Source organism: Athene noctua, chromosome 3 (genome assembly GCF_965140245.1).
Source record: "Athene noctua chromosome 3, bAthNoc1.hap1.1, whole genome shotgun sequence".
Classification (NCBI taxonomy): Eukaryota; Metazoa; Chordata; class Aves; order Strigiformes; family Strigidae; genus Athene; species Athene noctua.
This window is the reverse complement of record NC_134039.1, coordinates 3,201,217-3,213,412: the sequence shown is the minus strand read 5'-3', so window position 1 is coordinate 3,213,412 and position 12,196 is coordinate 3,201,217. Positions and strand designations below refer to the sequence as shown.

At 41.6% G+C, this 12,196-nt stretch overlaps 1 long non-coding RNA gene across 2 annotated transcripts in view; it reads right to left on the bottom strand.

Moving 5' to 3' along the window:
- Positions 1-12,196, bottom strand: part of LOC141958423 (uncharacterized) — an 81,918-nt gene that overhangs the window by 54,533 nt on the left and 15,189 nt on the right. The window contains exon 1 of one of the 2 annotated variants that reach the window (XR_012633276.1): positions 6,437-6,617. The exons of the other annotated variant lie outside the window; for it this stretch is intronic. This is a non-coding gene — a long non-coding RNA (uncharacterized LOC141958423). Of the gene's footprint in view, positions 1-6,436; positions 6,618-12,196 lie in introns of those variants that run through there. 2 annotated transcript variants of the gene reach the window in all.

Sequence of the window (12,196 nt, the reverse complement as noted above, 5' to 3'; positions counted from 1 at the left end):
AAATAGCTTTCCTACCCTTTTGCACACTGAATTCCAATAAAAAGCAAGACTAATTCTGAGAAGATTGCCAGTGCATTTAAAACTCCACGTCAAAGCTTTGTGTTCACCAACTCACTATTTCCTGAACAGAAACAAGTAACTGCCCATCTAAAACACTGTATTTGTAACTCCTTTATAGTTATTACATCTTGCAGATGTAAAATATAAATGAACTCTTCTCCAGCTTTATCTTCTGACCAGAACAAAGCCTTTTCTATCACCTATCCTACTGCGCTTCTGTAAAACCAGTTACTGTGAGCGATGTATTAGAAAGAATAATATAACTTGTGTCAAAAAAAAAAATCAGCATTAACTGTATCACCTTTACAGAAACCCCAAACTGACCTCTGTCTGATGGATTAACTTCAGTGTGAAGTATCTCGGCCTACCAGGGTTGTAAAACACAAAAAAGCTATCACGTCTTTCTCTAAGCTACTCACTGCCACTGCCTGCACCCTGCCCCAGCATTAAAATAAATAGACTTGATGGTACTGCTTCTTGTTTTCTAGCTCCTGAAACAAACTGTTTCCAGTGTAGTCTGCTACTTTTGAAATTACCTAGAACAAGAAAAAATAAAATAGGGAAAAATAAAGAAAACAAGGCCAGTTTCAATGAGACTTTTTTTTTTTTTTTCCTGATTTGGCATTCTAAAAATCTTTGTGTCTATAATTATAAAAGCATGTAAACTCTTTTATTATTAAAACTGAAGCTGCCTTCTCCTTCTGGAAACGTCCGCTTACACTGACAAAAGAATTTCAGGAGCTGAATGAATGCCACAGTAAACATATCTGTATGCAGGTATCTGAACACATGGGCAACACGCTTAAACATACCACAGCTTTAAAGTGTTGCTAAATGTCAGTCAGCAATTCCAACACCATCACTCAAAGGCTACTGAAAATGATGGCTTAATATTTAATAAATGTATATTGGTTATTATAATAATAAATTCACTTTTCCTTAGCTCCTCTTCCTTCCCCTTTGCAAAATCTACACTCGGTATCCAAAGCAATTTACTTTTCTATTTGTGTTTTAACAAGTTTGAAAAGAGCAAATCACTTTGTAACTCCTGAGAGATTGGACAGGAGCTGAATGTTTTCCTTGGCAGATAACAGGATACAACGGTTGAAGTTAATTTAAACTTACGTGTGTAAAAATAAGTAGTACATTGCCATCTTCAATCTACAGACTCCTTTCCAAAAAGACTGCCCTAATTTAAATAAAGAATGCATAAGGTAATGCATCAGCTACATACCAAATATGGAACCAACACTCTTTCTTTATTCATAAAATTCTTATTTGGAGCATCAGTGAGATGAAGATCTTGGAGCCCCCCCCCAATTTTAAAACAAAACAACAAAACATGATCAATGCTTAGACATGTATTTTGGAGTATCTATCATGCGCCTGGACAATTTTTATGAGAGTTTTGAAAAGTTTTGTGGAACACCCTGAAAACCACCGTAGCAGTCAGATCATTATTGCAAATTATTATGCATATAGGCTTAATCCCAATGCCATTTGAAGTCGATGGAAAAACCCCTGCCACCTTCAGAGGCCTTTGGATCAGATCCTTTGTTTCCAGAGGTACGGCACAACACATTTCAAACGTGTGCAAGAGGAAAGAGTGTACAACTACTAAATAACTAAACCATTAAATAACTAGTAAAACTAACCTTCTGCAAAAAAACCCCCGACTGTTTTTACAAAGGGCAACTCGACATGATGAAATCTTATATTTGATGGTGTATATTTTTAAAAGACAGGCTGCAAAGGGCCTGATTCTGGCCATTTTATTCCTGCATATCCCCTCACAAATCAAGGCATCTTAAACACAATTATGTTCTGTTTTGGAGATCACAAAGCAAATTTTAATGAAATCCTATTAGTACTGGGGTTACTAGGGGGTTTTAAATATTCTGCGTGAGTGTAGGAATACTCATGGACAAATTTCTGCATCATTCCTAGGAAAATCACAAATTTGTTTCCTCAGTAGTGAGAATTACAGGCCAGGTTTATTAGTGATTCCACAAACATGCACACATACTACCTTAGCAAATATCTGGGTAGAGGAGGATTGCTCCAAAGCCCATCACACTCAACAGAATCCATCCTACTGCAGATCAGGCAGGGAGTCAAATGCATAAACAAGTACAGATTTGCACAGCCAGTACGGTTCGGAGCACTATAAACTCAGGACTTGGAAAAGTGCGTGTGCAATCTGAAAACATCTACCCCGCCATTTTAGATCTACTGGGATCACTCCACTTACGAATGTCTATTGTGCTGGCTACAGGGATTTCAACTTTTTGTCTTCTGGCTGCAATCCTAAGTCTAGCTAGCTGCATGCAAACCGGATAAACACCTATCTTTGCAAAAAATCAAATGCACTGTACAAGCACACACGCTATACGAACACGTCTGTAGCTATGAAGAAACATGTTCTACATTATGTCTTATTTGAGAAACAAAGACATGCAGGCATATCTCTTAATTTATTTTTTTTTTTAATTTTCTTCTCAGACAGGTAAAGGCGCCATAAATCAAAATTAAAACTGTGTGGCAGTATTGCTTTGTTATCGGTCTTAGACCTCCAGAACAACCACGGTTGTGCAGAGAGGAGGAGGAGGAGGAGGGAGGGCTGATTACCTGCACCTGTTTCAAGCTGAGAGCGACTGATGCAGTTAGGAGGGAAAAAAAAAAAAAAAAAAAAAGCCTAATTAGAGCGCATTTCCATCTTCTGGAGGGAAGGTGTCACGATCACAGGCCTGCCCGTGCCCTGAGCACCCATGTGCACAGGAGATTCTGAACGCTGCCGTGTGGGGTACGAGGCCCTGCCGAGGGTTATCACGCCAGAGGGAAAATGTGGCACATGGACGAAGGCCGATTACAGTGAAACCATTCTGCCTGCAAGGGAGCTGCTGAAACACTGAGTGGACTCTTCTCCTCCTCCTCCCCCCCCCCCCCGCCCCTCAGCAAAGAAATTTTCTTCAAAAGAAAACTGGATGAAACAAGGCATTCCTTCCACTCCTCCTTTTAGTTCTCCTTAGCTGCTACAAAATGTTTATGAATACTTGGCATGTGCAAGGAGAAGGCAGTGCTGACCCAATACAGCCATACAAAATATAATCCAGCCTCCCAGTTTTACATTATCTATTCAGCGAAGACAAGAACTACGGCCTGCACCCATATCTGAAAGTGGCAACTCCTGCTCCATTCCCTTTCTTCTCTCCACCTCCTCCCTTTTCCCCGTCCTTTACCCACAATAAAATCTCCCTTAACCTGATCCAAACCTGGCAGCGTTCAACCCAGGCAAAATTCCAATTCGTTTCGAAAAGTTTAGCCTGAATGAGGATGCCACACGTCCCAGTTCTTATCTCTGAAAGTCACCGTCACACCGTAACCCACCTATTTGTGTACAACGCTGTGGACTACGCTCCTCCTGCCTCACTGCAAGCTGCTCTCTGCCTTGCACAGTGCTCTCTGTTGAGCACTTCGTATTACTCACAGGCCTGGAACAGATGTACCTTTCCCTCGTGTTCCCTGCTTTCTCGGCGTTAGCATCGTTCGGTAAAAAGCCGTATTTTTAGTCAAGATAGGTGGGAGTTTAAGAATAGACTGTTCATTTATCAGCATACATATCACTTTACATATCCTTCTGGAGGATAAAAATCCAGGGGGGGGGGGACACACACACAAGAGAGTTTGGAACAAACCCAGTGCATCTTAGATTATTTTCACCGTGTTTTACTCAATTAGTATCTGACAATATGCAAAACTTCATCCTAGCCAGCTTACAAAAAAATAAACAACAAAGAAAAATCTTTTAATTAAGCAAAGTACTGTCTACACTTTTAATTTTTCATTCCATGCACCAAACATCTTGTACAAGAATCCTGGCAGTCCAGCACAAAACACTTACAAAATGTAAGTGCTCTAGCTCATGTGCATAATTCCTGAAGACATTCATCTGAGGGGCTGAGTATTTCTATCAGCAGTTGTATTTCAAGTTACAGATTAAAAATATTTTTAAATTTAAAACTTGGAATTCACCAATCTAATGAACAGATTTTAATCCTTCTTCAATTAATGTACATGTGATCTTTATGTTCATTTTCAGCATGCTTATAGAAATCCTCACTGTGAAATAAGGCAATACTGCTCCTTTTACTTTCACAGCGATCATCATTCCTAGCAAGCCACCACAAAATAATGAACTAATACACCAGAAGCAATTTTATATTCCTTTAAGAGCTCAGCAACAAAACAACCCCAACAAGTATTACAACCTAAGGAAAAAAAAAAAAAAAAATCCTCTTTAGATAAACAGCATCATTAGGAGCAATATCACTGAACACTCCAAAATCTCCCAGTGAGGAGTGTTAAGTTGTTTGTGATTTTATAACAAGGACTACAAGTCAAAACCTTCAACTAATATTTTATTTGCATTGTACCGTGCAGCACTACAGGCCTCTAAAAAGTACTTTGAAGAAATTAATTTTAGCTATCACCAAGCCATACGTTCCTAAATTCCTTTCTTAATCTACACAGTCCACTAAAACGTTCTCTACTTACTTTGAGCTTGATCAGCCAATAAATACTGCTTTACTACTTAAAGTTATGAGTTGTTTTTCAGTTTATGTTGCCATAAAACAGTTCAAATGCAATGCCAATACGGAGATGGTTTTGATATAATGCTGTCAATGGCCTTGAATTTAAAAGTATTTTTGTACAAGTCACTCGGTATTTTCTAATTATTTTGGGGGGCAGGGGGGTTGGTGGAGGAAAAAAAAAAAAAAGGCCAAACTTATTTGGATTTGTTCTGTCACTTAACCCCTGGATATAAATAAAATTAAAGGGAAAAGATTAAAACATTTTACATAGGCATCCCATTTTTTTCAGCATAGACAAAAGCATTTTGTTTTACAAATATATATGAAAGGACTAGTTCCCTCATGAAGTGTCTTTAAAATATATTTATTTCCAGATCCATCAATTTGCACATGCACTTGTCTATATAAAGAATATAAAGTAAGTATTATAATAGGTCTGGCAATTTCATAGTAGTAATAAATCTTAAGTGTATAACCGTCTGCCAAATTGTGCCTAACTCAGTACATCTATATCCACATGCTACTTTGATCTATAAATGGCATTACTCTAATATTTAAGTATTATACTTAAAATAAATTCCTTCATTAACACCCGAAGAGCAAGAGAAAGAGAGTGGGAGTGTGCGTGAGCATGTGCCCGTGTGCGCACGTAAAAGATAAAGAAGAAAATACACTTACAGCACTTATGGACCTTTAAAGGCCATGAAAAATAGTATTTTTAAAAATGTATGATAAAAACGATAATTATAAACTAATCCTGAACAATTCCAGGTATTACAAAAATTTAAGTACGAACCCTGAAGATAACGACGGCCAAATTCACGTTGCTAAGACAATCAGGAAACGTAATTGTAATGAGATACAATTACTGAAGATCATCACATAGTTCCCTTAAAAAATATTAGTTGAGAAATGTGAACAGGGACCCTTGTGTATACACACACAAATGGCATAAACCCCTGCGTACTTGTCAGCAGCTGCGTTAGAACTGCTCTGCCTATGGATGTTTAATAACGTTTCAAACATGCTGAAATATTAAATAAATATAAAAACTTGCACCGCCCAACTTTGTTTCTTTTCTCGAGCTTCCTTCTAATTTATTTTTTTTATAAAAAAAAAAAAAAAAAGGGGGGGGGAAGGGGAAGGGGGGGGAATGCCATTCAAGAAAGAAGCTATATTGTAATCAATGAAGGCAAGACTGGCACAAGTCCTAGAACATTTGCATTCAGAAATAAAAGCTGTGATCGACCTTTGTCTGCTAAGAAAATGAAGCTTGCTGGTTTTAAACAGGCTAGCGAAGGGAGGGGCAGACTTGATAGAGAGGGAGAAGAGAACCTAAAAAATAGCAACAATAGCAAATATTAGTATATCACATCCCTAATAGCCAGCGAGCGACCATCCTGAGCGAGCCTCAGCCTCGCCGGGCTGCTAACGTCCTACGGGTTAATAATAAATTAACAGGCAGACGCGAGCCAATTCGCCGATACCCACGTAGTTTCTTCAAACTTAAAAATTTTCCCCTTTGGTAATTCCTCGCCTCTCACGCCACCGCCGCGGGTAGATAAACACCAAAGGCTGGTGCCGGGGGGGAGCCGGGGAAGCAGCTTACCCTGCGCAGGGTGGGGAGCAGCCTGGGGGGGGGGGATGAGGGTGGAGGGGGGGTTCACCTTGCAGCTCTGCAGTCTCCTGGAGAAGCAGGCAGAAGGCAGTGAGCGAGCTCTGTGGCATTTCTCGCCCTTGCAAGTGCACGCAGGCCCGGGAGAGGAGGGGAAGGCGGTCCTTACCTAGCAACCAGCGCCGGCTGCTCCTCCGCCCGCTCCCCGGCCACAACTGCCCCCGGCTGCCAGCGCCCGGCAGCAACAATGGGCGGCTGCGAGGGGTGGCATGAAGGGAGGGAAGGGAAGGGATGGGAGAAGGGAAAGGGGGAGAGAGAGGGAGAGAGAGAGACGGAGGGAGAGAGGAGGGGAGGGAGGGGGGGAGGAAAAAAAAAAAAAAAAAAAAAGAGAGAGAGAAGCGTGTTAAGCTTGTCTGGTAGTTAACAAGTCTTGAATGAAGAATGTTAGCAAACAGACAAACAGCATGTCTGATGCATGCTAATAGTCCTGGCTTCACCGCTGACACTATGAATAATTCAGTAGAAAGGAGGGAAAAGAAGGGGCGGGAGGGGGGGGGGGGGGGGGGGGAAGGCACCCTCCACCCTCCCTTCACGCTTTCAAACGTCTGCAGAGGAGACGAGAATAAAAAACTATACCGCAACTTTCTCCTTTCCAGCCATCGCTAAGAAAATATTCGGCAAAAAAGGCCAGTTAGGCACCATCACTTTTGCCAGCGCTGCCTCTCGGAGATTTTCGATTCCTATTTTTGTTGGCTATTAATTTCCCCCCCCCCCCCTCCCCTCTTTACCGCCTATTTTACTTCTTTTGTCTAGGAGCTGGCACCTGTCCCAGAGACGGCATTTTACTGCACATCCCCTTTTCCCTCCTCAGCAGAGAAAGAGGGGGGGGGGAGAGAGAGGTTTGCAAGGACGAAACAGCCTGTGCACCCCCTACCACACACCCAGCCCCCTGCCTCCTCCTTCCCCCCCCCCCCATATTTCCATTTCAGCCATAGTCAAATTACAAGGGGTTTGGAGGGATATCATCCGCCCTATTTCACATGGCGCAGATACCTAAAGCCATTAAAAATATATTTCTATTAAAGAAAAAGCTACGAGAGGCTCCTGCCACAAGCACTGTGCACTGATACTCGGGGGGAGAAAAATGAGGGATAAAAGCCTTCATTCTCCCAGCACACAAACTAGCAAAGCCCGATTCATCGCTCAAAGCAATCCATTTCTTTAACGGGGGGGGGAGGGGGGGGGAGCGAGAGAGAGAGGGGAGAGAAAAAAGGATCAGCGGAGGGGAAAATAGTTGGAGCTTTAACCTCGACATTGCGATATACAGGAGAGCCGAGCAGAGCGCAGGAGAGACGGAGAACGAGCCCCGTTCTCCAGCGGTGGAAGAGGAGGGTTAAAATAAAGCGGAGGCAAAAAGAAGATCCTATTTGCAGCATTTTTAAAAGTTCTGCTCTGGCAAAGGCCGTCTGAAGGGGAGGCCCTTGCAGCAGGAATGCGAGCAGCAGCAACCCTTTTTTTTTTTTTTTTTTTTTCCTCCTCTCTCTCAGAGTCCAGCCTCCCCCTTGTGAGCGACTGGAGCAATCTGGCTAAGGAAGAGGAGGAGGAGGAGGACGTGAGCTAGCGAAACGCAGAGGGCTAGAGCTGATGATGAAAGAGGCCCGGCCCTGCGTGAGCAGGCTCGTCCTCACCGCACGCAGACGAGCCGCGGAGCCGCGCACCCGCAACCGGCCGAGCGCCGCGACACCCCCGGCACCGCGGGGCTGGGGAGGGAGAGGGGGAACACCCGCCGGGGTGGGGAGACCCGGGGAGAAAAAGAGCAACTGGGAGGAAAGGAGCTGCGCTGGAATGTAAAGGCACCCACGCCACGGCAGTGTGCGTGCGGGGTGGGCGGCTAATGAAGCTTTTAATTGGGGTGGGGGGGGGTGTGTCCTACGGAAACATCTTCCGGGATTAAAACGGAGAGGAGAGAGCTCCTCTTGCTATTTACACATACCTAGACGTCTCTCTGTAGCAAAGCAGCCCGCCAGGACCACGAAACTGCAGCGTACACGCACATCCAAAAAAAAAAAAAAAAAAAAAAATCCAACCAATCAACCCAAAACCCCAAACCCACCGAGCTGAAAATGGGTATTTGACGAAGCAAACGCTGTATGTGACAAAAAAAAAAAAAAAAACCAACACCAACTTCGTGATTTTTTCTCATGCCCTTACTTCTAAACCAGCTGCACAGCCAAGCTCAGGCTGCTTGGCCCTTATAACTATCTTGGCACCGAGTCAAAAGCTGATAAGCATTTGGGCGAGACAGCTCAACTGCTGTGCTGGAAGAAAAACAGCTGCCATGATTGCTGTTTGATTGAGAGCGCTTACACACACTCACAAAAAAACATATCGGACTGCAAAGACGGGCCACAAATGCCTGAGGATTCGGCTTCAGAGGATCAACGCACATTTCCTTTTTTTAAAAAAAAAAAATAAATTAAAAATTATATATAGTTCTCCATTCCCCCTCCCCTTTTTTTTTTTTTTAAAGAAAACGTACTGCGTGGACTTGCTTTTCTTCTTCCCATCCCCCCTCCATAACCTCAAGCAAACTCAAGGAATTGTGCCAAAAGTCCCGTTGCTAGTTACCAAGTGCATTTTTTTAAACGTCCCCTTTGATACTTCTTTCCCTCGTGCTTGCCATGGAATATGCAAGTAAGATAATCTTTCCATTACTTACAAGAAGTAATTAAAAAAAGAAAAAGAACTTCTAGCTCAAGGTTCCTTTCTCTTTTTCTCTCTGAAGGGGCAAAAGGAGGGAAACGAGGGGGAGAAGGATGTTTTTTTCTCTTTGCCGAGTCCAACATTTGGCTTTTTCCATTTGTGGCAGATCACTGTAACGCTATTGTAAAACAACTTCCTGCCCCTTTTGGCTCACGTTCCAGAAGCCGCTAGGCTAAGTTCATAGCACAAACTTTTTTCCCCCTTGCCGAAGAAGAGAGACAAAAAAAAAAAAAAAAAAAAAGTCCTGCAAATTTTTTTCCCCCTTTTCTGGCTAATGGACTCACAAGGTGAATTTATTGCAGCTCTGTAAGAACGTTACACAGGAGACGTCGGTATCCCAGCTGGATAATTCATAAGCTGAAAAGGTGGGGTCATTATAAATATATGTCTGTCTGTGTCTGCGTGCATTTTAATTTTGTAATTTTGAATTGTAAGTCTTAATACCATCAGGTGGATAATGAGCTAAGCTGCTTCATCTGTCGTACTAATTTGTGTATCTATCATAGCACAGATCATTGGCTTAGTCTACACAGCCTCCTACTTTCCAATTGCTTTTGTACTCTAAGGTGACCTGCACCTCTCTTGTCTTCCTCCCTTCCTCTGAACGCTCCGTCTCCTGAAAACACCCACCGAAAGCTTCCGAACCCTCCCTGCTCGGAACGGGAGATGTTGCAGTCTCTCTGCTAGAAGCCAAAAAGGAAAAAATAAGGCCTCCACAACTTGCTCTCTCACGATCTCTCTCTCCCTCTCCCTCTCTCTCCCTCTGTTTCTCTCATAGCAACAGCATTTCTTGGTACGCCTGCTTTGGCATACATCAGCATTTCTACCCGTCCAAGTGTCCTTTTGCGTCACATCTCGCCATTTCACTCAACCAATGAAATCTCCTTGTTGCAATAAAAATATATATACTTTTTCTGTTATTGGTATATTCAAAAAAATGTTTTATGTGCTTTCCTAACAAAAAACGTTGTCAAGCGTTTGATTTGCCCTACATGGGGGGGGGCGGGGGGGTGCAGGGAGGGGGGGGGCGGGGGAAGAGACTGTACAGGATTCAACCTTGAAGAGTCTTCTCTGAGGAAAATATTTTACCATCAGAAAAAAAGGGATTACGTGGTTACTTAGGGAAAATCATAGTTGTCCCTCTCATTTAATATTTATTTTGCTTATGCTATCATTGCTTTCCTGATGTACTTTTAAAACAGCTAGGCAGTTTCGACTAATGGGAAAAGTCAATACCATGTGTTTCTAAGGCTTTGTAAAATATTCTTCAGGAAAAAAAAAATAAAATTAATTGATCTTTGATTCCTCTAAATATTGATCGTGAGGCGACAGGAAAAAAATGCAGTGGAAAAAGAAAACGGGTAGATTTGAGTTTCAATCCCTTGCAACTCTGAGATCCCATCCAAAGAGGCTGCTCTCCAACCTCCTGCTTAAAACCAGCACTATCCTGCAAAATAGAGCAGAGGTCTTTGGAGGCACGGATCTTTTTTCCGAGATGCATTTCCTTCTTACATAAACGAGCATGATTTTTAAAAACGCAGTATTGAAATGATCGGCTGCGGTCGGGATGGTGAGAAAGACTTAATACTATTTGCAATCTACTACAGCTTGTGATTACAGCCATTCCAAGAGCTGTATGCACTCTGCCTAACTGGTACGACTGGTGAAAGCAAGCCCTCCTAAGAACAGCACAATATACTGTATTTGACAGAAGAGACGTTCTACCTATACATCACCAAGTATATGAAAACCCATCTCATTGTTTCCAGGCCTGACTTTAATCACAATTGCTCTATTAAAACGCACAGTATTAGCCAAGTCTAGAAAGTACAGGGTGGCACATGTGGGTTTCTCGGAACTAGCTGGCTCTGCCACATCTTGAATGACTCCTGCAGTGACAAATTTAAGGAACCTCTGTTACACATTTTTATTCAGCCTCAAATCTCAAGAAAACGCTCAACCACTGGCATTCTGAGGAGAATAAACATTTCTTTTGTAAGCCAAATATATCTTTTATGGTTTACCCTTACCAGCTTTTTTTTTTTTTTTTTAAATGGTGTGAAACCACAAAATGTTTTTAATATTTATTTTTAGGGAATTATAGTAAAAGCATACTAGAGATTATCAGGACATAGCTGACAAGATATTTAAACAGTAACTTTCCCACAAATTTTTATTTCGGTAAAATGACACCTAGTAATTCTGACCTCTTCTAATAACTTTGGTATCTACTGCATAGACTGTGGATGCAGAGGATGTGTATGCATAAATTCTGGCTGGTTAAAAAGTAAAAGCAAGCAAAATTTCTGGATAACAGGCTTAGCAGCAGACACCCATAATGTCCAGCTAGAATTCTTATAATTTTTGTTCAAAAATAATGGCACGACATTCATGATAGTATTTAACAGAACATACACAGATGAGACTGTTAACCCTGCACAGAAAAAAAAAATAAAAAGATTATATGCGATCATGCATTCAACAACTTTTAATGCCGATGTAATATAAAAGACAGACCTGTTTTTTAGGGAAGGATCAGGCTCAAGTATATGAACAGTTTAGCTGATAGTGGGTTACTCGCATTTAATCAGTTTTCTGAATGACTTTCCCCTTTTTTCTCAGACGCTATTTTTAGCTCCTTACTTATTCTTGTACTTGCTATACAAAAATACATATCTCCTCGTTCTTTACTCTCCATACATATCCCTTCCTTTCTCACTTTTTGTAGAAATTTGGAAAGGGCTGAGTTTCATCTCTGCTCGTGCCTGTCTCATGCCTGGGGTAATTCTGGTGCATTTGGAGAGTTGAAAGTGCATCGCCTTTACACAATTATGGCTCAGGTTCATTCATGGAAAGTGATCCTTCTTCAAGGCAATATATAAATGCATTATATCTGTCACCATAGTTGTAAAATAAGATTGAAAGTCATCTAACTTTAGCTTACCACAATGCAAAAAATAAGGATACAGGAAAGAGGAAAACAATTAAGTGAAGTCCAACTTGTAAGCTTCACTTAATAGGAATGGAATTCCAAAAAAGGGAAGTGGAGGAATTATTTTAAGATTCATCATGCCTGAATAAATTCAAATTACGTAAATAGTAGTAAGCCAATATTTTCACACCACGGTTTATAGTATTACATAATTTTATAACCTCTCTCTTTCCC